The sequence below is a fragment of the Helianthus annuus genome, chromosome 2 (genome assembly GCF_002127325.2).
Source record: "Helianthus annuus cultivar XRQ/B chromosome 2, HanXRQr2.0-SUNRISE, whole genome shotgun sequence".
Taxonomy (NCBI): Eukaryota; Viridiplantae; Streptophyta; class Magnoliopsida; order Asterales; family Asteraceae; genus Helianthus; species Helianthus annuus.
In genome coordinates this window covers 110,997,008-111,022,294 of record NC_035434.2, presented here as the reverse complement: position 1 = coordinate 111,022,294, position 25,287 = coordinate 110,997,008, and the positions used below count along the sequence as shown (strand labels likewise).

The following is a 25,287-nucleotide window of genomic DNA, read 5'->3' as shown; positions in this document are numbered from 1 at the left end:
GCAACCCCCGTGTGAACGGGTGCTGAGTCCAAACTATAGTACTACGTTGCTAAAGCAGGCAGATAGCACTCCACGTGTAAACATAATAAACAGCAATCATTTAGACAAGTAATACATGCAAGTAGGTTAGCGTTCAAATAGTTTGTGTTGATTGTGATTTTGATAGTTTACGTATGTAACACCCCAAAAGTGCTGAAAGCAAAAAGGGATCGAGTATACTCACAGTGGTTGGTTGTGGATTGAAGGGAGCACTGAGAATAGGTTAGCCTGAATAGTTCGATAACACAATGATGAGTAACGCGGAAAAAGTAAACAATGTACTTGGATCGAGTAGGCCATTCGATCGGACAGCAGTTCGATCGAGTGGGCTGTTCGATTGGTTTGAAAGTCCGTTCGAACATCCATTCGGTCGGCTGGCTGGCTCGATCGGCTGGTTCCTTCAAGTGGATTGTTTCTTCCTTTAATGTGAAGGATGTGTTTGTGTATGATGGTTTGTACTACCTTTCAAGTTGGTCGATCGAACAGCTGTTCGATCGGTTAGCCCAACCGATCGGTTAGCATTGTATCGTTTTCAAATATGTCACTCGATCGGCTGGCATGCTCGATCGGGTGACATTCCAATGTTTCGAAAAGGTTAGATGTTCTAAAGTATAGTATCTCATGATCCGAGCAGTAATGATTACAATCGAGTGGCGTAGTCGATCGAACAGTACCTCGTCAATACTACACTTTTGGTGAGTTGGTGGGTCTAAGTGCTAGTCGATCGGTTAGCCTAACCGATCGGCTGGCATAGTCGTTCGGTTGGGCTGTTCGATCGAACAGCCTAGCCGTTCGGCCAGCTTCTCGATTTGGTTAACCTATCACTTAACACTTGTTTCTTCCCGTGAATTGTTGATGTTTTAGAGATATTTTGACTACGAGTTGAACCACCAAGCTGAAGTTCCCACTTAGCCTACTGACTCGAGCAGGAATCACCCAAATTCGGTCAGAGACGGTTTGGAACCCAAGTTTAACGTTTAACCCGGAATCGGTATATCTCTCGGTAGAACCCGAATCTTGAACCATGTGTTTGTTTAGATTGATTTGTAAATCGGTTCAAGTCCCGTTTTCACCTTTTTGAGTGTAAAAGAGTTGAAAGATAGATGAAAAACCCGTCTTTCAATCCTTTTCTACCGTGAAATGTTAAGATCTTTGGAGGATTTTAGGTTATTTATGTGGAAATCGGTTAGATCTAGCTTGCTCATGGTTGAATGAAGTCAAAAACATGAAGTTCTTGATGAACACCAAGAACACCATGATGACATCACTCAAGAACACCTAGATCTTGGTGATTTCATGGATGAAATTCAGATTTTGAAAGATAGAAAGGTGGAGAATCAATTAATGAACAAAAACATACAAGGATTAGAGCGAAATACTTACCGGTTTGAGAGAAATCTGAGATTTAGTGAGAAGAAGAGGCTGGTCGGTCAGAGCTTTTCCAAAAGTGGAAAGCTTGACAAGGACAGCCCTATTTATAGGCTTCCAAAAGAGGAAAGGGTCAGCTGATCGAACAGCATCCCTGATCGAGCAGCTGTCCGATCGAACAGCCTGTTCGATCGGCTAGCCTGTTCGATCAGGTTGCCCTGTTCGATCGGCTCGCCTGGTTTTTGAGTGTTTCGCGATGATTCTCGATATTTCGAGTTCGATGAACGATGATTTGAGGATGATAGAATTTCCTAATCAAATTACTTTTAGTCCTAACTACTATATCTAACATACAAGCATCCTTACAACCATTTCGAGTTCGATTTCCATTGAGTTTGATTCACCTTTGAGTCTCGATTGATTTGATTGATTCACCACACACTTTAACATAAAAGTAAACATGCACAAGTAACACATAAGGCACACACACACACGTATAAAAGCTTTAAAATCCCCACACTTGAGTTCGATGATTGATCTGATTAGCTTGATTATTGTTTGACTAGCTTTATTGCATTGTTACTTCCTATCATTTACAGTCGGTCGTTGATTCACAGTTCGATTACCGGTCGATTAGTTTGATTATACAACACTTACTCCAAATAATACGAAAATCAAAATGAAACTAAAATGAAATTAATCTTTATTAATCTTTAATTCCAATAACAGTCAACACTTGACTTTGACTTTGACTTTTGGAAAACACGGGGTGTTACACTTTATTTTTTTATTAACACTCAACTAATATAATTATATAATAAATTAGTAATGATAATATGTAATATACAAATTACGGTTTAGACCTTCTAGGCCTCGGGTTTCACGAGTGGGTTGAATCGACAAGCGAGACATGTACGTTGGTTCAAACGGTTCGGATCAATTCAACACAATATGGATTTGGTTTTGACCACACATTTGTATACTATAAATTAAATGATGATAGTTTTTACCTCGAAGTTACGGGTTGTCACAGGAGAGAAGAGAGAGAGTGACGGTAGGTTAGGGAGAGAGAAGGTAATGTTTGTTTCTATATATATTTTTTAGAGTAATACTTACACAATAGTCCCTGAACATAAGTTCTTTTACACAATGGTCCCTGATAAGATGAAATGACAACAATGCCCTCATGTGCAAGGCACATGATCAGATTTAACAAAAAAAATTAACTGGGTTTGCCTTAAAGGACATAACGTGCATGATTTGGAAACATTAAGGACAAAACTCATCAATTTTAAAGGTAAAGGACAGCACCTGAAATTTGGGACAAACGTAAAGGATAAAACTTGTAATTTACTCTAGTTTTTAAGTAAAGGAAATATAAGGGTAAACCGAAACAAAATATTAGTAAAAAATTAATAGGTTAAAAACGTTCGTAAAACCGTGCCAAGTAGAACCAGTGCCACAACGACATCGACTCTCAACATCGTAAAAATCAAATAGATAAAATGGTAAAAATTACACTGAGCGAAAAGCAGACTAAAATCGTTGAAACACGCACACCCCTTACAGTGTGTAATTGCGAAAAAATTAACCAGAAACGTAAAACGTAGAAAATAATAACTTAGTCGATCTAGGACCCGCCCGTTGCGGCGAACTTTTCCAAAAGGGAAAAAATGGACACGTTGCGACGGGTCTGCCAAATATGAAAAAATCGAGCAAAAAACGTTGAACCTCACATGCACGCTACGACATGTTAACTCGCAAAATTTAGAACGAAACGGGAAACGAAAAACTTGCGAAAGATAAAAAGTATGGGGGGACCAAAGTTGTAAATAATAAAGTGTTGTGTTAAATTATAAAAGAGGGAAAACTTTAGGTTAAAAGTAAAAAAAATAACAAAAGGGGTTAAAACACAAAATATGAAATGTTTCGGTTAAAAGTAGAAAATCAAGTTTTTTTTTTTTTTTTTTGAAAAATCCCCCAAGCTTAGGGTACAACTCCTAATGCACAAAAAAGATGCTTCTTTATAGTGTAATAATAATAAGGAGCATAGCAGATGAATTTTTTTATTAATAATATCTCAATATACTAAATAAATGTCAACTAGTATTAAGCACCCCCGCGTGGCGGCGGGAGCGTAAAACCATGCCAAATAGCACCAATGTCACATCACCGTCAGCAACCACCAACACTGAAGTTGCAGCATGTTAATGCGAAGAAATTAGACGAAAGCGTAAAATATAGAAAATTATAAATAAGTCGATCTAGGACCCGCACGTTATGACGAACCTGTCATACGGGAATATTTAGATGACATAAAAACGTTGAACCACACACGCACGTTGCGTCGTGTTAACTCACAAAATTTAGAACGAAACGTAAAAACGTTGAGCCACACACACACATTGCACTGTATTAACTCGAAAAATTTAGAACAAAGCGTAAAACGAAACATTTGCGAAAGATTAAAAGTATAGGGGACCAAAGTTGAGCCACACACACATTGCACTGTACTAACAGGGCCACCATAAGTCTCTCTCTCTCTCTCTCTAAACACCACCAAGAACCACCCTAACCATCACACACCACCACCGTACAACACCTCATCCTGCTGACCACAACCACCTCACCTGCAGGCTACAACCATACACCACCATCACCACAATAAACCACCTTCGGCCCCACCTCCGACGGTACCATCACTGAAACCCTAAAACCGCTGCTGCTACTGAAACCCTAAACCGACATCACCGCTGTCACCGTCAAAGCCGCTACTGAAACCCTAAAAACACAGACTTTATGTAAGAAGTTGAACAGAATATCAAGATTTGAAAGATCTTGAAACAATGGAATATTTGACCAGTAAAAGCTGATATTTCATTTCTGGGTTTTTCTAAAACAAGATTATCCCCATATCTAAAAGCATTCAATCAAGAACCCTAAAAATTATTCAAAAAAAAAAAACATCTATCCACTTCAGATTGATCAAAAATCAAGTGGGTAATCATAAAAACACAGACTTTGATGACCACAAATTAAAAAAAAAAAAAAAACTTAAAAACATTATCCCCAAATCGGAAATTATTCAATCAAGAACCCTAATAAAGATGTACAAAACTGAAATTAGATGGTTAAAGATTAACCCCTAGATCAAACAAAAGAAAACCCCATAACAAAATCAAGTGAACCTAGCGAAAAAAACCAAAAAATATTTACTAATTTAAGAAAAAAATGACAAAAAACAAAATAAAAACAGAGTAAACACATTAGAAAGAAAGTAACATTACCTTAGCTTCATTCACGTTGATTTCATTACTGCCAGCCATGAATAATTGTGTTGTGAAGATCACATGGAATTGAAGCTGGAGCCTGGAGGATTGAGAAGACGATGAAGAAAGGGATCTGGTACAGAGTGGTGTTGTCATTGGGAGATGCTCTCATTTGAGAGAGAGAGATAAACGGGGGAGAGAGAAGGGTAAAGAGAGAAATCTAAATAAATTAGTTCTTTTAATTACAGGGGTAATTTGGTCATTTAACAAAACTTAACAATAGAATTCTAACTGTATTAGAAAATTGGACTCAAATGGTTAAGAAAAGTGGCTATAGAGACTCAGAGCGTTAAACATTTTGATTTTGGACTCAAGTGGTTAAAACCCCTAAAACACAGGGACTCAAAAAGTAATTTACCCAATGTTTTGGGTTAAAAGTAAAAAAACATATATTTTGGGTTAAAAGTAATTTATCAAATACTTTTAAGTTAACAATAAAAAAACATTTTTTTTTTGAAAAACCCCCTAAACACTTAATATAACAAGTATATGCCAAAAAGTGTTGCTAATTTATAGTGTATAAATTTTAAAGCAGATTCATAATATTTAACAGCCAAATATTTGGTCTTTCACAAACTTTAGTTTTTATCTTTCAAAATATACTATAAACTTTTGCGTTGTGAACACTTATACGTTGCTGGAATGGTTTGTTTTTGGTGTAGATTTAGCAAGTGGTTCAACGCACAAACCATGAAAGGTGAGTCGATTCATACCTATACAACTGTAACCATGGTCCAAAATCGAAGTAACAGAATAATCTCTCGGGTTTGATCATGGGCATATATGATATATCACACATCAATCGAGGGGACTACTAAAATTCCCATATGTATCAATTTATTGATTGAGTGGACAAAAAAAAAACACATGTTTTTTTATTCTATAAAATCTAGTTGCGTGTTGTATTTTACTTGTATTTGCGCCCTTTTATTCTTAACGGCACACAGGACATGCTCAATCATGTATATTATAGTCAACAACTCAACAACATGTGTTTATAGAACAATTGATATATTTCACTTAAACTCCATGCATTATTTTACATTTTTTAAAACCTCAAAACGCTCTTATAATAATAACAATAATAATAAACATAAAAATGTTCCAATGATAAAACAACAAAAACTGGATAACCAATCCATTAGACTGCGGGGTATGGGGTGGGAGTTTGGGCGTGGGTAGGGGGAAAACGCCCAAGCCACCACCCCGGGGTGGGCATAGGTTTCGGCGTTGCCCTTGGGGCATGGGTTTCAAGCCGGGCGTGGGGCGGTTTGGCCATCCTAGTTGGCTGAATATCATTGGCTCACCCGCCACGTCATAGCGGGCCATCCCAAAAGTTTTGAATTTTTAAATTCAAACCGTTGGCTTGGCCAAGCGGTCACCCCAACCGGTCACCCAAACCCCAACATCCTCTATAAATACCCCCAAACCCCAACCGGGTGGTCCATCCCAACCCCCACCGTGGTCCCAAAAATTCGACAAAACCCACCCGCTGCCCCAGCCGGTCACCACAAACCCAACATCCCACGAACCCGCTATGGCATCCTGGACCCACCACGAAGAACTTGCCCTAGTCACAAGCGTCGTTGACGCTATGAAGGGGCGGCCACCGGGCCAAACCAAATATTGGCCGGAAGCTTTCGCGGCCTACCGACTAAACGTCGGTAACGACCGCCACAACATGAACGCGTGCCAACATAAATGGCGCGAGCTACGTCCCAAGCTCGAGCGTTTCAAGGCTTACTACGAAGCCGTTCCCGGGGGCGAGTTAAGCCACGAGGACCGGGTGGCGGTGGCGAACATAGAGTTTCGCGGCAAGGAAAAAAAGGCGTTCGACAAGATCGACCTTTTTGAAATTTATTTAACGCTTTAGGTTTCTTATTTTGTAACTTTTAGGTTTATGTAATTTTATAAATAATGAAGTTGTATGTTTTTTTTTATAAATGTTTGTGTGATTTTTTTAAATTTTGTATATATATATATATATATATATTTTTTTTTATAAACTACCCTGCCACGCGGTGCACCCAACCCAAGCCCAACCCACGCCCCACCATACCCCGTGAACACGTACCAGGCAGTGGGGGAGGGCTCCCATTCCACGTGTCATCACCCGGCCCAACCCACGCCCAACCCAAGCCCCACCATACCCCGCAGTCTTACATCCTTGTGTCTATAATTTTAGACCTCTTAATGGCCATTTCAAGGTCACAGGTATTTTCCAGAGAACGGCAAAAAAAAAAAAAATGTTTAGTCACTAAATATAAACTCTTAAACAAGCTTTAGTAAACAATATTTCAATTCAATCCACCATATATGTATATGCATGAAGGATTTAGGTCAAATACAACCAAACCAAATTATAAAATGTGAGAATAAATAAATATGTTTTAACAATTCCTATATTATGTAGGACAAATAAATATGTGAGCCCAATTTTGGTTACATTCTATTCTATATCCTTACATTTACAAAACTTGTACAGTAACTGTAACTTGCTTTTTGTTTTTGTGTGGTTTTTTTTTTTCTTTTTTTTTTTGTGTCTTTGTCTTTTTTTGTTTTGATTTTTGATTTTCTTTTGTCCTTTATGTTTTTTACTTCTGTATACTTATACCTTTCAATTTTCTGCGTTAACATTTACAACCCGTTAACTTTCTAAGAACTTTGTAATTAAGTTTTACGTGTTTATTTTTATGTATGTATTGGTATAAATTAAAATTAATTTACGTTTAGACATAAATTTTTCTTAGAAATGAGTTAGATCAAATATAACATGTTTTTATACTTATTATTGACAGAGTAAATGGCGATGAATTTCATTGACTACTGAATAATACAAGGACAAATATATAGAGATAAATGTTACACTTAGGTACAATAGAATACAAGAATAGACAATATAAGATATAAAGTGTTCATTATCTAATATCCCCTCTCAAGATGAACAGTGGAGGGCCGATGCGAAGCATATCCCGAAAGATACTGAATTGAGAAGCTGGAAGACTCTTAGTGAAAATGTTAGCCACCTGAAGCTTGGTCGAAACAAATTTTGTAACTAGTTTCCCTGCAGCCACTAATTCACTAATTCACGTAGAAAGTGATAGTCAAGATCAATATGTTTGGCCCGTTTATGGGACACATGATTCTGAGTAAGAAAGATGGCACTCTGATTGTCACAAAGAATAGTTGGTCGTTCCATCGGCCAGGCAAGAAGTTCCTTAAGGAGATGTGTGATCCATACAATTTCCGTAGCAGTGTTAGCCATAGCCCTGTATTCAGACTCGCAACGCAAGTATAACAACCCTCCCAAAATATTTTTGACAACTCTAAAATATTTAGAGTGCCCCTATACGTCCTAAAGTACACCCCGTATACGAGAAATGGCCCAAAATACTTTTATTTTTATTAAAATTAATTAAAAATCAATTTTTTGAGTCTCTGGCGGGCCGCGAAGACCTATCCTTGGTCTTACGCGGGCCGCGAGAACCTGGCTACGAGGCCAAGCCCGGTGCCGCCACGTGGCACAAGCGTGTCAAGGCTAGTGGGGTGACCGGACCAAGCTAGGGCCTACCCACCCTAGCTCGCGGAGCGCGTAAGCCCCCTTTGAGTTTTACGCGGGGCGCGAGGGACTGCCGAAGTGTAACACCCATTCTAATTTAACGTTAATATATCAATAAAGTATGCATTTTATATAAAAAAATGCGACTTAATAAAAACTTTTGCATCAAGTGTATTCACACAAGTTTTAAACATTCATAATACTAATCTTAAGTGTTTCCATAATTTACATTTTAAAATCAAAACAAGATTTAACGCGGAAGCTTCATTATCATGTGTTCGGTTCTTGTTAGACGCTTGATCTTCATCCGGAAGGCTGACATAATTCACCTGTAATCAAAACCAACTCAAACGTTAGTTTTGACAAATTTATAACATGTTTCATCAAGTTCCTTGAGCCAATTAAACAAAACAAACAAAATCTGCAGGTATTACCCCTGTCGCGTGCCGCGACGGGGTTCCCTAAATCCGTCGCGTGCCGCGACCGTTATCTGTGTCGCGACTATGTTTTACCTTGGCCGTCGCGCAGCGCGACCCCATCATTTCGACAGAATGTTTCCCTCTTTCAGCTGCATATTTGCCAGCTATGTTTTTAACCAATTTTCCAACTTCAAATTAGCATAACTTTTGATCTAGACCTCCGTTTTGTGTAGTTCTTATTCCTACGCGACCGTAATTGGATTCTCCATCTTATAGAGTTAAAACATGATATCTAACTTCTCAAAATATAGAATTTCAAGCCCTCGGCTTGAAATTATTTTACTAAAACTTTTGACCCGTTTAAGTTTAAAACCACTAACTTGTTTCTAAGTAATCAAAATACATGCTCCAATGCATTTAACACAAATTCTTTAGCTCGGGTTCATAATTCTTATGAATTACGCAACTAGTACGCAAGCTATGCGCATAGATCCGTTTTGACCCGTTTAGGGGATTTAAGCAATTTAGTCTAAAACTACCTCTTTTCTTTTCAAACTTCGCAATTCCATATCTAAGTATCTACCTATATTCCAATTCACCCATCGAGGGCTTTTTGGTCAATTTTAGTCCTTCATTTTACGACGAAGGACTTTCGCTAGCATTTGACCAAAATATCACTTCTACAATAATTCTAAATATGCGTACCTGGCTCGGGTCATAGCATCGACCCGTATACATACTTTTTGCTTTAAGTTTTTTAGTTAAAGTATCGCAAACACATGTTATTTCTTGTGATAACAAAAACTCAACAAGTAGTCGTCAGTTATTATTGTCAAATGGTATTAACACACCATTTGACCCGTTTAATCGATATGACCATTTATCAATGTATGATGGTAGATTAATACCATCATGCCCCATGAACCTATTCCGGTTCGTGCCGTGAGTTCTTATTACTTAAATACAATATTCTTAAATTGTTCGACCCATTATAACTTTTACCAAATGGTGTCTTTATTTTGATCACTTTTATTTTAACTATTAATTTGACGCATTTGGTTGTCGAGTGAATTCCATCACTTCAATGACATACCAAACACCAGCATTTTTGCTATATCAACATTACACATATTTAAACTAAGCTTGTCTACATAAATGTAACGAAATGACAAGTCGCGTACCTTTCAAAGCTTATCCTTCAAGCGCGCTTCCGCTCCGGCTTATCCGCTTGAAAATTCAATTACCTTGCCTATAGAGTTCAACCAACAACGTGTTTAGAACTCATATCGCTTCATTTTACGCGTAATTTTGCCATATTATTCAATTACACGTTTCTTTCAAAAGTTCAACATATTAGTATTCGTTTAGACATTCTAACAAACATCTTGTGGGCATAATTTTCATACTTTCATCAATCAAGTTTCTCAACTAGTTATTTGCCAAGTTTCAACATCATTCACAAGTCTTTATGTCTAGCATGCATAACAACACCTAGACTTATGTTGGATCTGAGTTTGATTTTGATTGTATTTTATGTTTGTAAATAAGATGAAGATGGATGAGTGTGCAGCGGAAATTAAGATGAAAACAAACTTTGCATACAATCAAACGAGAGTAATACTTTTATCAAGCATCTTTACACAATGAACCGAAAGATTGAATTTATTTCAAACACGATTACAATGATTGTTGAATGATTGCAAACTTCCCCTCAGCCAGAGCTCAGTAGTTTGTTCGTGCAAAGAAGACGAATGATGCAAAGAGCTAATAGAACAGTACCAAGTACTGAACTATTTATAGGCACTTGCAAACTACTGAGCATATTTGCTGACGTCACCATGAAAGTGACATGTAACCTCCTAACAAACTCTAACCTCTGATCTATACAGACACTGCTTGTGTTAACTACTGCTAATACATTCTATTACAAAAAAGACTTTAGAACAGCTGCTGCAACTTCTACTGCTGTGAACCCAGCAACACTTGTCCGAATCAGCAGTGCTTGACTCAAGGCAGTAGATTGAATCAGCAGGACTTTAGTCTTCCATCAGATCTTTAGTTGAGCAGCAGTTATGGGTCAGCAGTTTAGCAAGATCAGCAGATAGGAGGTCATCAGTAGTTGTAATCACTTTCAAGGGGAGAGATTTGTATATCAACATCTGCTTATTCAGGATCCACTGCTCTGATCCAGTTTTGGCTTTAATTATCTGTTCCTCTGATAGGGTTCAATCCCAACAATCTCCCCCTGGAACAGATAATGCCAAAACCCTTCATTATTTGTGGACATTTTATTGCCTCATTAACAGCTCCCTTATCTGACCTTTAAATTGTAACTCAAAGTCAAGGGCATCTGTATCTTCATCATCCCTGCTAAGTGGAAGATCAAGGAGATCCTGCAAATCTTCAAGACTCAGGCCAAGAGCTTGTTCCCTTGATATTTTCTCCACTTCTCCACCAGACCTGAGCAAAGTCAATACGCAGGTCTGTTTGTCAGTTTCCCACTTTTGTATTTTTGAGCCTGGTGGGTTTCTTGGGAGATGCTTATTTGCAGAAGTATTTGGTGAGGCTGGCCTGTTCATCACTGGCTGAGCAGTGGTAGCAGAGTTTTCCTGTTCAAGTTCTTCTTTTAACGTTCTTAACAAGCCTTCTTTTACAACAGCATTTCCAGTAAGAAGTTCTTGAACTGTTTCAGCTCCTAACTGGCTTTGTTTCCTTCTTTTGTAAAAGGCAGTACCAGTAGGAGCAGTGGCTTTCCTGGTGTGCAGCTTTGTTGGCCTTTTTGAAACCTTTGCTTCAGGATAGTCAGGTTTTTGAGGAATTTTTGGATCTTTCTTTTTTAATTCCTCCAACCTTTTGTAGGTTGACCTGACCACATCTTCTTTCCATCTAGCAATTTGTCTTTTTGTACCAAAGTCAGCAACAACCAGTTCTTCTTTAATTCTCTTCAGTTCCATTTGCTTATCAGGTATATTCTTTATGAACTTTGCCCAATCAGGAGGAGTGTGAGTGACTTTCCTTTTTATCATGTCTTGAATTCTTGCAGCTTCAACTTCAAGCTCAGGAACAGTCCACTCTTTGTACATGTGTCTCTCTCCTTTGTATCTTTTGTGAAACATAATGCTTTCAATGTAGTCTTTCTTCAAAGTTTCAGCTGCTCTTTCTGAAATTTGTTGACTGACATTCTTTGCAAAACGTTCTAAGGAACTGACTTGTGTGAGCAGATATTGGTAGTATCTTGATACTTCTTTGTCAGATTTCCCTTGTGTGTTTCTTTTCGAGATATCCTCTGCTTGCTTGGCCTTTATCTTCAAATATTCATCAATATTTTTGGGCTAGGGATATCCTTTGATTGAAGGCAAACTCCTTTTGGCAGGGTCATCCTCAGTATAGAAAGATTTTATTTCTTCTCTAACAGCTTCTAGTTCAAGAGGAAATTGAACACCCGCAGGAGGTAAGGGTTTGTGCATTGGAACAGAAGAAAGTGGAACTGGTTTTGGTATATTGACAAGAGCTAAAGGTTTTGAATCTGTTTGGGATGGTGCAGTGACATCATCTTTAGGAATTAGCCTTCTCCTCTTTATTTGAGGAGGGACTGATGATGTTTTGGATGGAAAGGTGGTTGTAGTGGCAGTGGTGGGTGATAGACTAACAGCTGTTGAAACAACTGGTGTTCCAACCACTGTTGTCTTTACAGCAGAAATTATAACAACATCTGTCTTCTGCCTTTTGACAGGAGGTGATTTTGATTTTGGTGGTGATGGTGGTAAAGCAGTGGATGTAGTGTGTGTTGAGATGGTGTGTGTTGAAGTGGGAGCAGATGTTGAAACTACTGAAGTACCAGCAGCAGCTGATACAACAGGAGTTACAACAGCTGTTTTAGGTGGTGGTTTTTGAGCAGACTTTGAACGTCTAACTGGAATGGATTTGGGTAGCCTTACTTTTCTTGTAGGCTTCTTCTTTTCATCAATAAGATTTTCATCATCTCTTGACCCTAAAGTACCCTGATCCGGGTAATCCACCCTGGCTTTCTTTTTGGCCTCTCTATCCCTTTTCACACATGCAAGTGCTTCTGCAAGTGCATTTGTGGTCACATCAATTTTCTTACTCCCATCTGGAAAAGGAATCTGTTTGGTCATATTTGAATTTTCTGGTGCAAGGTAGAGACCATCTGTTATTACTTTCCTTCTCCACTCCTGAATTTTCTCCCCCTTTTTGGCATTATCTTTGGGAAGTTGATCAATGAAGAACACTGGTGGAGGAGCAGTGCCAGAGTTGTGCAGGATCTGAGTTTTGAGAGCCTTTAGATCAGCCTGAGTGTCTTTGAACCTAGACTCCATAGCATTTCTCAGCTCTTGAACATGTTTTTCATGTTGCTGATCTGCTACTTGTGCTTGATGATGGAGAAAAGGTTGAAAAAGATTCCAGAGCTCATTTGTAGCAGGTGCCTGTTGGAGAGCAGGTGCTTGAGGTGGAACAGCAGTGGATTGTACCTTTTGTACCTGTAACAACTGTTGGAGCATATCTTTGAGCTCTGCAACAGAGTTATCAAGGTTTTCAACACGAGCCGTCAATTTCTGGTACTTTAAATCATCACCCAATTTAATGGGATCATCTGATTTCCCACTAACAGTGGTTTTATCAGTGGTTGAAGTAGGGAGTTTACTCCAAACATTAACCACTGATTCCCCTTTTTCTTGGTACTGGGGTCTTCTTCCTTCAACACTTGACAACCTTTTGATGTTGCCAGCAGGATAAATAAATCCACTGGTGGTTGGCAGAGGTGCTATAAAAGGAATTGTCTCCAAGGAAGTCTTATTGATGTAACCACTGTCCAACTGTAAACCAGTGGGTTCAACAGTTGTAGTGGCTGCTTCAGTTGGATTACCACAAAGAGTTACTTGTAACTCAATGGGTGTAACCTCCTCAGGTTGTGTTGGTGGGTTAGCAATGAATGATACAGCATGCTCAGTCATTTGTTGAGGCATATTCTCATTGACAGGTGATTGAGAAGGACTGAGTAATGCCTGGTTCAAATCAATTGCATCCAACAGTAGTTGTGTTTTTGGTGGAATAGTGGATGTGATGGTTGGTGTAGAAGGCGGACTTGCTCCGGGCATTGAGCTGTGGATGATGGAAACGAGTGTATCCAGAGCATCATAATGTGGTGGCCCTTTGTGTACAACCTGTTCTTTTTGTGAAGAAGCAGGAGGAGTTATGGTTATGGGTTGAGATATTTGTACCAACTGCTGTGAGGAAGAAGCAGTAGTGGTTTCTTGTGACATTTGTGTTGTCACAGGCATTAACTCTGGTATCTCATCCTCCAGAGTTGCCGTTTTGATTGGTTTGGGTTTTTTTTGATTTTTCTTTTTGTAAGGCTTTTTGGGTTTTGTAGGTGTGGGTTTCAAAACAGTTGGTCTGCTGCTTTGATCACCTAGAGCAGTAGGCTCAGCAGCAGATACCTGAGGAGCAGTGGTAGCTGCTAAATTCTGCTCAGATACCCCTGCTTGTGTTTTGCAAGGTGCTAACATACGTGAAAAAGTTTCAGATGTTAGGCAGTTTATTACAGTTATCTCACCTTGGTTTATTAAAGCTAAATCATCCTTACTGAATTTCTTTTCAAAATAGTAACTTAAAAACCTTGGAAATAGTAAGAATGATTTGGTTTCAACATTATTAACAAAATTTTTAAAGATTTCCCGAGAATAGTTATAATTTTCTTCTTGAAGAATTGCATATCCCAGATTTTGAATCTTTATAGGGATCTCATTAAAAGAAGTGGTTTTGTTTGAAACACATAGTAGGAGGGTATGAAATAGGAATCTGGGTGCAGGAGGAAAATAACCTTTTTCTAAGGTTAGTTTCGTCATCATTGTGGCTTCATACCCTCTTTCAATGAAGTCAATGTGCAACTCGTTTTTAGTGAAGGAAGTTTTACCTGCCTGATCATCGAGTTGAAAGACTTCGGAGATGGATTGTGGCATGATTTGGACAGTTTTACCCTTTATAGAAGAGTGAATGGCGGTTGCAATGTCTCCTTGTTTTTCAAGGGTTGCATTTTTCCAAAACTCCCTTTGGGTCGCCAAATAGATTGGTGCATCGGCGGTGAGCAAAGTTTTGTACTTTGATTTTGCCATGATGGTAATAATGGAATCGAAAACATCTGTGGTTCCTGGTTTTGTGAGAAGACCCAGGAGATTGTGAGATTTTTTTGAATGGAATTTCAGTGGAGGTTGCCTTTTGAGAGGCTGTTTTCGATGATTTTGATGTGGGTTTTGCAGATGACTTCGATTTTGTCATTTTTGAAACGAATGATCGAAGGAATTTGTGAGAGATGAGAAGAAAAACTGCTTTGAGAAAATTCGACAGTAAAACCCTGTTTTGGTGGTGAGTGGGGAATTTTATAGGAAAGAGAATGAATGCTGACGTGGCAGCCGTTACAAAAGGTCTGACTGCTATGTACTGCCCACGTGACAACCACTGGTGAAAATGAAGGACAGTACTTTTGATGAAAGCAACTGATGAAAGCAGTGGAAAGGGGGCAGTGGATGATTTTCACTATCAGTGGATAGCATATCAGTGGATAAGACACTGCTTTTGAACAACAGAGGTTATCAAGAAATGAGAGAATAGAGGTTGCCTTTCAGCAGTGGGTAGGCTTTTTGAAGTAGTGCAGACTTTTGAACAATCAGTGGTTATGGCAGACTTTTAAGGATTTTAATGAAATTTTCATTTTTAGCTATTTTTAAGGATGGATTTTTGATTTTCTGAAAACATTTTGTTGCTTTTATTCATAGAAAAACAAGATGTTGCTTGTTATTCCATGTTTAGCATCCCAATCCTAGAGACCAAGCTTTCAAAAGTGGCTGTATCAAGTGCTTTTGTGAGCACATCTGCCAGCTGGTCTTTAGTTGGGACATGATGCAGAGAAATCAAACATTTTTCATAGCAATCCCTCACAAAGTGATGTCTGATGTCGATGTGCTTTGTGGTAGAGTGGGAAACTGGATTTTTTATGATATTTTCTGCTGCCTGGCTGTCCAACATGAGTGGTGTCTTTAAGGCAGTGATACCAAAATCCAGCAACTGATTTTGAAGCCACAGGAGTTGGGCTGTACAGCTTGCAGCAGCAATGTATTCAGCCTCAGCAGTGGATGTTGAAACTGCTGCTTGCTTTTTGCTTTGCCAAGAGACTAAGCAATCACCTAGAAACTGGCACCCTCCTGAAGTGGACTTCCTTGTGGTGTGACATCCAGCAAAGTCACTGTCTGAAAAACCTGAAAGCTTGATATTCCCATTAGCTGGATACCAGATACCAAGTGTGGGAGCACCTTTTATGTATCTGAGAATCCTTTTTACAGCAATGAGATTTGATTTTCTGGGAGCTGATTGACTTCTTGCACAGACACATGTTGCAAACATGATGTCTGGTCTAGATGCAGTTAGGTACAATAAAAACCCAATCATGCTTCTGTAAAGTGTTTGGTCAATCAGCTCATCCTTTTCATCAGACATGACCAGCTTATTTGTGGCCATGGGTGTGCTGCATGGTTTACAATCATTCATATCAAATTTAGTTAAAAGTTCTTTAGCATATTTGCTTTGATGAATGAAGGTTCCATTTTGCAATTGCTGTACTTGGAGACCAAGAAAGCATTGCAGCTCACCCATTGCACTCATTTCAAACTCAGCTGTCATGAGTTCTCTAAACTCTTCACACATTTTGGTACATGTGCTTCCAAAAATAATGTCATCCACATAAATTTGGACAATCATTAAATCTTTCCCTCTCCATTTAAGAAACAGTGTTTTATCAATGGTACCTCTTTTGAAACCATTTGAGAGTAGAAAGTTGGAAAGAGTTTCATACCAGGCTCTTGGTGCTTGTTTCAGGCCATACAAGGCTTTGTTTAGCCTGTAGACATGATCAGGATAAAATGGATCCTCAAAGCCTGGAGGTTGACATACATACACCTCTTCTTGCAATGTACCATAGAGGAAAGCACTTTTGATATCCATCTGAAACACCTTCATGTTGTGGTTGACAACAAAGGCCAGGAACAGTCTGATAGCTTCTAATCTTGCAACAGGGGCGAATGTTTCATCATAATCAATCCCCTCTTCCTGTCTGTAACCTTGAACCACAAGCCTGACTTTGTTCTTGACAACAATGCCCCTTTCATCTGTTTTGTTCTTGAAGACCCACTTTGTGCCAATGGGACTAACCTCTTTTGGCAGTGGTACAAGCTCCCATACTTGTTGTCTTTTAAACTGTTGGAGCTCCTCTTGCATGGCTTCTACCCAGCTGTTGTCTTTTAGTGCCTCTTGGTACTTGACTGGCTGATGGAGTGATAGAAAACCAGCAAAAAGACAAATGTTTTGGGTTTGGCTTCTTGTGAGCACCCCTTCATTTATGTTGCCAATGATTTGATCAGGTGGATGAGATCTCAAGAAGATTAAGTCTCCTTGGTATGGTATGATGGCATTTGTTGGTGAAGGCTGCAAATGTGTATCATCTGAGCTAACCATTGCTGGAGACTTTGATGACCCAGCAGAGGCTTCAAAAGGTGGTGGAATGGGTGGCAATGGAGTGGACCACTGCTGGCTTTTATCCACTGTTTGAGGACTTTTGTCAGCAGTGTTTGAGGATGTGAAAGCAGTGGTAGATGGGCTACTTTGGTCAACAACTGTTGAGGTAGCAGTGGTTGAGCTTTGGTAGCTGTTTTGAATAACTGGTGCTTTTCCCTTTGTGGCAGACTTTTGAGGGATGATGATTTCATACCCATAGTCTGGTGATGTATCCTCTGATGGACCTGCACTGTTAGTCTTGATAGTAGTATTTCCAAAGGTGAATTTTTCAAGATCAAACAGATCAGCAGGATTTGCTGGGATTTTCATTGATGAAAGTTCATTGAACTTTACATCCAAAGTCTCCTCCACTACCTTGGTCCGTGCATTGAACACTTTGTAGGCCTTGGCAGTGGTTGAGTATCCCAGAAATTAACCACAATCAATTTTGGCTGCAAATTTTGAAATGGAATCTTTTAAGTTCAAAATAAAGCATGGGCAGCCAAACACCTTGAAGTATGAGATCAGTGGTTTGATTTTATACAGAATTTCATAGGCAGTCTTTTTGTGCCTGGGGTTTATTAAAACTCTGTTCTGGACATAGCAAGCAGTGTTTACTGCCTCTGCCCAGAAAGTTAATGGCAAACCTGAATCTGCAAGCATAGTTCTGGCAGCCTCAATCAAAGTTCTGTTCTTTCTTTCAACAACCCCATTTTGCTCTGGTGTTCTAGGGATGCTGTACTGCCTTACAATCCCTTTCTTCACACAGAAGGCATCCAACTCCTTATTTTTAAATTCTGTGCCATTGTCACTCCTAAAGCTTTTTACTGGAAGATCAAATTGCTTTTCAACCTGTGTCACAAAGTCTTGCAAAATGCCTGCAGTTTCATCTTTAGAGTGCAAAAAGAAAGTCCATGTAAACCTAGAAAAGTCATCAACTATAACCAAACAATATCTTTTCTTTTTGAGGCTCATGACTTGAACTGGGTCAAACAAATCCATGTGTAACATTTGCAAACACTGGGTTGTTTTGGACTCTTCAATGGACTTGTAAGAAATTTTATGCGGTTTTCCTTTTAAACAGGAAATGCAATGTTCAGGACATGAAAACAATTTTTGTGGTAGGCCTCTTACCAAACCATTTTTTGAAATTTCTGTTATTGTCTTAAGATTTGTGTGCCCCAGTCTTCTGTGCCAAAGTTCTGTCTCTTTGTTAGAGGCAGCTGAGAACAGACAGGCATCAGCTCTGGGACACTCTTTAGACATGTCAACAACATAAACATTGCCACTTCTTTGAGCAACAAGTTTAGTTTGACCATTTTTGATTATTGCTTCAATCTTTTTGACCATTTCTGGTCCAACAATCCTACAACAGTCTTTTGTGAAGAATGACCCAAACCCTTTGTCACTCATTTGAGATACACTCAGAAGGTTGAATTTTAGATTGTCTATTAGATTGACATTTTCAAATTTTACATTACCAGATTGCACTGTTCCAGACCCCAGAACTTTCCCTTTACTATTATTTCCAAAGGATATATCACCCCCTCCATGAATTTTAAAGTCTTTGAGGAGGGCTTTACATCCTGTCATGTGCCTGGAGCCACCACTATCTACATACCAAAGACTATCAAAGCATCCAGAAGCGCCCTGCACATGAAGTAAAAGGATTAGTTCATTAAGGGCTCGAAAGCCAACAGGGCTTTGGATGGGGATTCAGCAGTGTCTGGTATGGATGCAGTGTGATGAGCAGTGGTTAAGTCAGGGGTTTGGACAGTTTTAGTACTGTTTCTTGCTAACCACTGTTGAGGGTCTTGCCCAATCACCTGCTGATAAGCAAAAGGATGCCTATTCACTCTGGGTTTAGAGGGCCTTTTGTAGACCTCATAAACGTGTGGAATCCTTTGGTAAGACTGTTTTTCCTTGCCTTTTCTGAATTGAGTGGCAGGAGGTGCATCAGTAACCTGAACATCTCTTTTGACAGATGTTTGGTTCAGCTGTTTTGTGACAGCTGTTTGAACTGGCACAAACAGTGGTTGTTTCTTTGTGAATTTGACCGATGGTGATGCTGATGGACTCAAGGATGTTTTAGCAAGGTACTCATTCTTTTTGATATCAAAGTTTTTGAGATACACACATGCTTGAGTTTTGTGGTTTGTTTTACCACAAACAATGCAACTTTCAGCTGAAACTATGACACTTGTTTTGTTTATATCATAAGCTTTTAAATGGAAACAATCTTTTGTTAGATGGTTCCTTTTCTCACAGAATTCACAAAACAAGTTATCAATTTTTCTTTCTTCTTCCTCTTTTCAGACTCCTTTGCAGCAGAGGTTTTGACCACTGCTTGGATGTCCTTAAGAGGAATGACTTTAGCTTTTGGAGCTTTAACACCATCAGTTGATGTAAAGTCCATTGGCTTGAAATTTTCAAGAATATCACACTCATCAGACCATTTTGGTTTAAATTGATGATTTTCAATCTCCTCAAAAACAAAGGGGCCCATAGGTCTGCAAGTGTGATTTTGTTACCAAGTTTGTCAGTGATTTTCACTTCTTGGCCATTCTTGTTTGTGGGGATGAACTCAGCAGTTACATCAGTGGTTGAAACAGATTTTTCAAAAGCAGTGTTTTCATCATCATGTTTTCTATAACCAACCCCAAATTTCATATTGCTTTTTATCTGTTTCTCAAGCATAACTTCATACCCTTTGCATGATTCCACCCATCTCTCACATGTGATCTGGGTGGATTCTAACTCCTTTTTGCAACCTTGGTATTTTTCTACCAAGGTTTGAAGTTGGGTTTTGGTTATGCTTTGCTCTTCTTTCATGCTGTAAATCTCTTTCTCTTTTTCAGCCAATTTGTTTTTAAGTTCTTTTAGAGACCTTTCAAATATGACTTCATCAGATAAGATTTTATCACGAAGGTTTTCATTCACCTCTTTGATGTTAGCAAAAGCAATAATGCAATTGTCAGAACACAGTTTTTCAACAACTTGAGGTGATACCTTTGCAGCAGCCATCATTGCACAATCACATTTAGGATTTTCCTCATCTTCAGCTCTCTCTTCTATCTCACCTGTCTTTTCTTCTTCGGACCATGGATCTGTCAGTGGTTCAATCAGGGTGCCTGAACTTTCTTCCAACAGTACTTCATTTGCCACAGCAGTAACCACTTCTTCAATCACCTCATCCACTGTTTCAGAGGCCAGCTGACTCTTCAGATTCAACCCCCTCCTTTATTGACTCTAATGCCATCAAACAAAATTCATCATGAGAAGAAACATTAGAAGCATAGAGTGCAAAATTTTCATCACTGAGGTCTTCAGGCATACTGCTCCAGTCAACAAATTCTTGAGTAAAGAAACTTTGTTGATCTGGTTGTTTTGCTACTGGAGCAGTGGTTTGTGGTGCAGGTTGCACTTGTGCCTGGGGAGCAGGGGTTTGAACATATTGGATCTGTGGAGCAGCTGTTTGGACATAATGCACTGGCACAGGAGCAACATCATAGTGAGCAGTGTTCACATGTGCTGCTGGGGCATATTGGGCATAGTGCACAGTGTTTTGATTTTGAGGTCTAGGATTTGAACTAGGGTGAGTGATTATGGGACCAGTTGTTTGACTCCTACACTCTCTAGCAAAATGTCCTAACCTGTTACACTTATAACACTTGATTTTCGATTTATCCAACCCAACCCTTAGATTCCCATGCAACCCTGGGAATTTTCGCCCTGTTCTTTTATAAAACTTGCTAGTTCTAACACTTAGCAAGGCCAGTTGGTGCAGGATGTCCATTTCCTCTAGATCAGTGGGGTCGAAATGCTGTAGATCATTGAGTTCAAAGCTTAAATTGTCTGACATCTGGTTTTCATTTGCAGTGAATGCATAACCTGTAGAGTGAGGATCAGGGTTGTTAAAATTTGCACCAGCAGTTATGTCAATGAAGTGATCATAACCCTGATCCTTACCATTACCACCAGATTCTTCTTGACCCAAAAGAGCAGTGTTACCGAATGAATAATCATCAACGGTTTTCCCTGACTCTTGTAACTTCCTTTTCTGGTTCAACTCCCTTTCGTAGGTCAGGAGTCGACCATGGAGTTGGGTCAAGGTCAGATCCTTGAACTCAGGTGAATTTCGGGTGACAAAAGCTATTGTGTCCCATTTTTCTGCCAGTGACCTGAGGAACCTGCTGTTTTGAGTTGAGTTTGTAAAAGTGGTTTTAACAAGCCTCAGTTCATTGATGAGACAACTGAAACGCTCAAATTGTTGCGTCAGTGATTCACCTTTAACATGACAAAATGTTTCATATTGTTGGTTCAGGATTTCCCTATTGTTTTCTATGACTTCTTCGGTACCTCCAAACTGTTCCTTAAGCGCGTCCCACAACTCATTTATTTTTAGCATAGGTGGTTTAAAAAGAGAACCAATGTTGTTTTTATCGTCCTGAGATTGTGACGTCATTCTTGTTGTTTTACAGGTACTGAGAAATCAACTTTAATGGTGATTAATCCTTACTCTGTTTTTCAACGACGAACAAACGATCAGTATCAACTGTTTTGAGCTGAACTATTTACGTCAAAATGATTGTTAAATCAAATTTGACTGTCCAAGCTCTGATACCAATTGTTGGATCTGAGTTTGATTTTGATTTTGATTGTATTTTATGTTTGTAAATAAGATGAAGATGGATGAGTGTGCAGCGGAAATAAGATGAAAACAAACTTTGCATACAATCAAACGAGAGTAATACTTTTATCAAACATCTTTACACAGTGAACCGAAAGATTGAATTTATTTCAAACACGATTACAATGATTGATGAATGATTGCAAACTCCCCCTCAGCCAGAGCTCAGTAGTTTGTTCGTGCAAAGAAGACGAATGATGCAAAGAGCTAATAGAACAGTACCAAGTACTGAACTATTTATAGGCACTTGCAAACTACTGAGCATCTTTGCTGACGTCACCATGAAAGTGACATCTAACCTCCTAACAAACTCTAACCTCTGATCTATACAGACACTGCTTGTGTTAACTACCGCTAATACATTCTATTACAAAACAGACTTTAGAACAGCTGCTGCAACCTTCTACTGCTGTGAACCCAGCAGCACTTGTCCGGATTAGCAGTGCTTGACTCAAGGCAGTAGATTGAATCAGCAGGACTTTAGTCTTCCATCAGATCTTTAGTTGAGCAGCAGTTATGGGTCAGCAGTTTAGCAAGATCAGCAGATATGAGGTCATCAGTAGTTGTAATCACTTTCAAGGGGAGAGATTTGTATATCAACATCTGCTTATTCAGGATCCACTGCTCTGATCCAGTTTTGGCTTTAATTATCTGTTCCTCTGATAGGGTTCAATCCCAACAACTTACTTCATAGGAATCAAATAACACCCAATTTATTATCAAAATTCTAGTGTTCTTCACCATTCTACAAAAACGCATTTAACAACTAAGTGGGTGATTATCAATTTCATCATTATGAACATCAATTCATCAATTTATTGACTAGGGTTCGTTCCTAAGCATGTATTCATCCTAGTTTCATCCAAACATCAATAATTCAAACTCAATTTCTCAATTTCATAAGTTCACCCAGAATTCAAGAAGTAACCAAAAGACGAAATTCGACATACCTTGTGATCCCTTCACTTAGGTGATTACTAATTTGAGCTTGGTTTTCGATTTAGACTTGATTTGGTTGATTTTGTGTATTTTAGGGTTCATTAGACAGCCCCTTTTTGCTCCTGTAGAGACTCACGACCAGAACACACACTGAAGTGTGTGTTTTGGTGTTTTTGTTTTATTAAATTAAAACCAACTTTGTTCTTTGTCAACTTTTAGTCCCTCATTTATCCAAGTTCTTATAAGGGTGTTCTAAACCATGTTTTCTTGTTATTTCCAAGACTTATGATTAACTAGGTTATTCATTCCTAGTTATTTTATCTTGACCGTACCAGCTTTTAATTAATAATATAAAATCTATATTTTCAGGGTGTTACACGAAGCAACCCTATAAATGGAGGCCATCGGCCTTCAGTCCCAAATCGTTCATTTCTTTCAATTCTCTCTCAACTTCTACCTAGCAATTATAATACCCGGGCATTATACCCCCTAATTAGCGAAGCTCTGCCTTGTTGTAAGTATTTTAACCCCCGGTTACATATTAGACACGTTGCCTGATTGATCTAGCGCTCCGTAACGGCTGTTGAGGCTCTACCCGACGTAGTCCTTGGAGTTCTGTCTCGGGGAGGGTATAACTAATGTAAATTTAGGTTATTATACTAACACGTGTGCATTATTTAAAATTTATAGATTATAGCCAGGAAGCCACAGCCCACAGGAAATAATCTAAGATAGCAATGTGAGTAATCCTCCTTTTTTGCAAACTGTTTTACAAAGCCTCAATGTTTTAAATTATATTTCACAGTGATTGAGTATTTGTATTTCTACAATTATCGTCGGTGTGAGTAGTAACATTACCACAAGTCGGGTTGACAGTACCATGGGTGGTAATTAAAGTAGAAAAATAAATAAATATAATTGCGCGATCGCCCTAAATACTGTAATACTGATAAAACCTGTGTTGATTAAATTGGGATTTACTCACCAGTATTTCCCACTGACAAAATGTTTTTAAACGCGTTTCAGGTAACAAAATGTGAAAGCCAAATAGAAGCCAGCTGAACAACACTGAAGGCTTGAGAAAAGTGGGTATAAAAGTTACCTAAATAAAGAAGATGGTTTATTTTAATAAAATATGGGTTATCCCTAGAAACTTGTTTGTACTGAAAACTTGGGTTTCATCCCAATATGTTTATTATTATAAAATATGGTGTTTTACTCTGATAAAATATTTCCTAACTACTGTCCTGATGAAATTTCCGCTGCCAAATAATGATAAACACCGATACCACCATTTCTGAGTAGGCCGCGGCCGCCCGCCTCCCGAGGCAGGGGTCGGGGGTTGCGACAGAAGGTGGTATCAGAGCTACAGCCACTGATTTCAGCCACATAAGTGTTCTGCTGAAACCAAAATTTTATTTGTTATGTTAGGAAATTATCTACGGAACTACGTGCATATTTTATTGTTTTGTGTTATTTGACAATTTGTTAGTTTACAGTATGAGTGACCAAGGAACTTCAGATGCTGACCATCAACTATCTAGTTCACCTAAGGACGAAGGAACTTCTTCGCAGCCTACCCCCTCGGGGTATTCGGCTGACACCGAAGAAAGGATTTTCGTATTCAAAGCACAATCTGAAGAGCCATTCCCTCCCAAGAAGAGAGGATGGTTCAGCAGAGGAGCTCATGAGCGTAGAAAAAGGATGAGAAAACTTCAGTAACAGCGGGCCTTAGCAACGGCCAATAGAGAAATGAATGCTCACACTCAGGATATGCTCAATAGGAGATTAACAAAATTTCATATCTTAGCAACCATAGCTGCAGACCCGAATCTAGAACAACCCATGATTGCACCCCAACCGTTACCACTATTTCCCACACAACCTATGGAAATTGAGCCAAACCCAGTAGACCAAATTCCAGCACCTGCTTTTGACCCAGCTGAAATTCCTAGAGTCCCAGCACCCCATCCCCCAGATTATGACCCATGGTTTGATGACCATAGAGATTATCAGGAACTGTACCCAATAGAGGAACCCATACAGAACCCAGTAGTACCCTATCCCAACCTGGACCCACTAGATCCATATCGGGATAATGACCAGTATATCAGGGAAATCTAAGAAAACTCGTACCCACACGAAGAACCGATGCCCCAGTTTCCTGACCCAATACCAGCACTAGCACCAGCCCCACCCATGAATACTGAGAATGTGCAAGAACTCCGAACCTTTGGTGAGGAGATATTAGAAGGAAGTGAGAGACTTAGACAGATAGGTGAAAGGCTCGTTTGGAAATATGACGAGCGTAACATGCAGTTTTGGATGAACCCATATCATTAATAGTAATATATATATATATATATATATATATATATA

The 25,287-nt window shown here is 39.0% G+C and overlaps 1 long non-coding RNA gene across 1 annotated transcript; it reads right to left on the bottom strand.

The window, feature by feature from the left end:
- Positions 1 to 3,786: 3,786 nt before the first annotated feature.
- On the bottom strand, positions 3,787 to 4,900 carry LOC110919718. The gene is made up of 2 exons (XR_002581599.2): positions 4,695 to 4,900; positions 3,787 to 4,189 (listed from the first exon to the last, which is right to left on the bottom strand). It is a non-coding gene; the product is annotated as an uncharacterized LOC110919718 (long non-coding RNA).
- Positions 4,901 to 25,287: the final 20,387 nt, after the last annotated feature.